We start from the raw sequence: 3,633 nt of genomic DNA on the forward strand, positions 1-3,633 counted from the left end.
GCTGAACTTCAGCTTCCCCATCTATAAAATGGGGACAGTGAACTTCCACCTCACAGGGTTGTTCTGAAATAAATAAGTAAATGAAGTGCTTTACAGATTGTTATGCACAACTCAGTTCCAAAGAGTGTTCCATGGAACACCAGTACGTCAGGATTTTAACAAGGGTTGGGTGGAAAGAGGCTGTCAGACGTAATACTGCTGGGTAATGCCAAATTAAGCAGATGGTTCTTACTCACAACTGTGCCTTTTGGAGGGGAAAAGTGCATGCAGGGTTCCCCAAACCTCTTTTCACAGAGAGAATACACTTTTGGAAGCACAAGACTAGACAGTAAGGATAATAGCCGACATTGACTAAGAGGTACTGTTAGGCCCTGTTCCAAGCCCCTTTACTCACAGTGTCTCATTCAATCCTTACAGTATCCCATGAGAGGGCACTGTTATCATCTCTGCGTACAGGTAAAGAAACTTGGCATGGAGAGGTTAGGTGAGTTACCCAAGATTACACAGTCAGTAAATTCAGAACTGGGACCCAAACACAAGTGGTCTGGCTCCAGAGCTCACTTTTTTAACAGCTGCACTCTACTTCCTCTACTAAATACTGCTGGGTGGCATTATTATTATTATTCCAAAAACAAGGTAATATTAGGGCCTTATTTATGTATTAAGTATGTATTTGCTGATTCAACAAGTATTTGTTAAGCACGTATTTATGGTCAGACACCGTACTGGGCACTGGGATACAATTGTGGGGAAGACAGTCACACTTCCTGTCCTTATTGCGCTTTTGGTCTAGTGGGGAACATAGTCAAGTAAACAGATGATTGCAATGGAGTGGGTAATAAATACCATAATTGGGAGATGCCTAAAGTGCTAGGGAAGGTCTTGGGAGGAGTAACTACCTCAAACTCAGCAAGAATCACTAGAGGAAGTGACTTCTAATCAGAGGCCTAAAAGTGAGTTCGAGTTAGTCAGTTGAAGGCATGGGAGAGGGGGAAATGTTCCAGGCTGTGGAATAGTATTTGCAAAAGCCAAGAGGCAAGAAAGAGCATTAGGAAGGGGATGGTAAGTGATGAGACCTCAGAGGGGAGCAGGGGCCCTCTTCATGGACATTCCTTATTAGCTGGGCTGTGACACTGCCACTCTGCTGATGTTTGTCCCTGAACCAAATAGACCAGCTGTGTCCCTTGAGTTCATCTACTTTTTTATAGTAGGCACCCTGTGTATAGCTCTGTCTTGCACTCGTGAAACAGTGTTATAATTTGTCCATTCAGTGGTCTGATTCTTGCATTAGACTGTTAACTTCTTAGAGTCAAGAAGTGTGTCTTAGTATATGTCCAGAAGCTACCACCATGCATTGGTGTTCATTAATGATATATTTTGAATGAATGATATATTTTCTTTGTAAAATGGATTATACCCTTCCTGCTTTCTTGAACCAGCTATCACTTTTCGTCAGGTTCATCATTATATCTAGCAGTTAATGTCCTATGTGGCAATTCAGTGGTGCCCTAGGGGCTCTTGAGGCACTGTATTCTGTGGCTTCCTCTTTCAGCTTTATATTGTGCTGTTCTTTTCCCTCCCTGCCTGGTCAGCACTTGATTGTAATCAGCGTACTTGATTCTGAAGACTTCTCCCTAGCCTTCTAGTTTGCTTCTTCTAATCTGCAGTGGGCTAGAAACAAGATCCCTTACATGATTTGATGAGACTGTTCGTGACCAAGAGTTAATCTCTGAGTTAGATCCTAAAGGCCTCTTATGAGAAAAATGCAGATGCCATTGCACAATGGACTTACACGTTAGCTAATCAGAGGCCTTCTTCCTGTTTTCCCTGCTCCAGGAAAGGTCAGATAACACTCCAGGGGTGGGGGTCATCAGTAAGGAGAGCCTCTGACTGGTACAGAAGAGCTGATGGACCATTGATTCACCAGACCACAAGAAAGTGTGGTCTGTTCCCCAGTTACACACTCCAACAACTTCATTTTGACCAAACATTTGAAATGCTTCCACCTAAGTAAGCTTATCCGGTATTAGCTACAAATCTCAAGCTGATCTCTGTTAGGGCAAGTTCCACAGAGAGTGTGCTGGCACCTTCACTTGAGCAGGGAAAGAAGAGGGAGTAGGAGCCAAGGCTGGGACTAGAACATCTGGGCTCTGGGCTCTGATTCCCTCATTTGCAAAATGAGAGTGACAGCATGATATGATGGGAAAAAATGGTGAGGACTCAGATTAGACCTGGGTTCTAATCCTCACTTAACCACTTATTAGCTCTGTGATCTCTGTGCTTTAGCTTTCATCTATAAAATGGGAATTATAATACCTACTATATAAGGTAGTTAGGAGAATTAAATAGATTGTGTGAAATGACCATGTCAGCCACAGAGTAGAGGAAGGTCAGTAAGTGAAATCTACTAGGATTAGGAAGAGGCATGACAGTCTTCTGGCTTTTGGGACTTTTAATAGCAAGTTCAGTTTTGTAGGAGGGGAAAATGCATAGATTCCATTCCAAGACAGCTTGGAAAAGAATGGTTTCAGAATTGTCTGGTGCTTTTGACTACATAGGCAAGGTTATGAATTACACGCCTTTATCCAGTGGGAGGTAGGAGGAGCCTGCCCTCTGCAGGCCCTGTGCCCTGGACTCGGGGAGGAGTGGGTACAGGTAGGTAGGACCCAAATTCCTCCTCCAATGAACTAAGCTCAGGAGGGAACATAAGGCAAGAACTCCAATAATTTCTGCATGAGGCAGAAAGAAACCCCATCACCTAAGCAGCATAGGTATCGTTCCACGGGGGCTCGGTTCCCAAGGGAGGGCCCAGAGGTTGGGTAGCTTTCCAAATATTGTCCAGACTGGGACCATTCAGGACAATAAGTCATGACTGTCCCAGGTGAACAAGGACATGTGTTGTCACCTAACCTAGAGTGATGCAACTGGTTTTAGGTTCTTTTGTATCAATTTGGAGAGGGTGAGTCACTAATATTAGCACTAGAGTGAGCCTGGGGTTTTTTGGTTCTTTGACACATGAAATGCTTATTCTTCCTACCTTCAAAAACAATGTTCACAGTACATTTATTAAGGGAAAAAAAGCAGATTACAAAATTGCAATATAGTAAATTCCAATTTTGTAGGATATATATGCAGGTATAGCTGTACCTGTAGATATAGATATCAGAGGACATATACCAAAATACTACATGCAGTTTCTCAAGTTGCAGAGATAATGATGCTTTTTCTTCTTTGTACTTTCAAATTTTTAATGGCTTTTATAAATTATTTTTTTTGCGGTACTAGGGCCTCTCACTGTTGTGGCCTCTTCGGTTGCGGAGCACAGGCTCTGGACGCGCAGGCTCAGCGGCCATGGCTCACGGGCGCAGCCGCTCCGCGGCATGTGGGATCTTCCCGGACTGGGGCACGAACCCGTGTCCCCTGCATCGGCAGGCAGACTCTCAACCACTGCGCCACCAGGGAAGCCCGGCTTTTATAAATTTTAAAAGTTCTTTACGAAATATTAAATACTCACTAGATTGTAGACGTCTTCAGAGCACAGAGGAGGTATGTTACTGTTCTGCTAAGAACAGCCTCTGTCTCTTTCCTGACTTGTCCCATGTCTTTTTTTTTTTTTTTTTAATTTTTTTTTGG

At 43.4% G+C, this 3,633-nt stretch overlaps 1 protein-coding gene across 4 annotated transcripts in view; it reads left to right on the forward strand.

Moving 5' to 3' along the window:
• The window catches only part of CLPB (ClpB family mitochondrial disaggregase), a 148,752-nt gene that overhangs the window by 73,504 nt on the left and 71,615 nt on the right, over positions 1-3,633 (forward strand). The gene's annotated exons all lie outside the window — the stretch shown is intronic.

Source organism: Lipotes vexillifer, unplaced genomic scaffold (assembly GCF_000442215.2).
Source record: "Lipotes vexillifer unplaced genomic scaffold, Lipotes_vexillifer_v1.1 scaffold557, whole genome shotgun sequence".
NCBI lineage: Eukaryota > Metazoa > Chordata > Mammalia > Artiodactyla > Lipotidae > Lipotes > Lipotes vexillifer.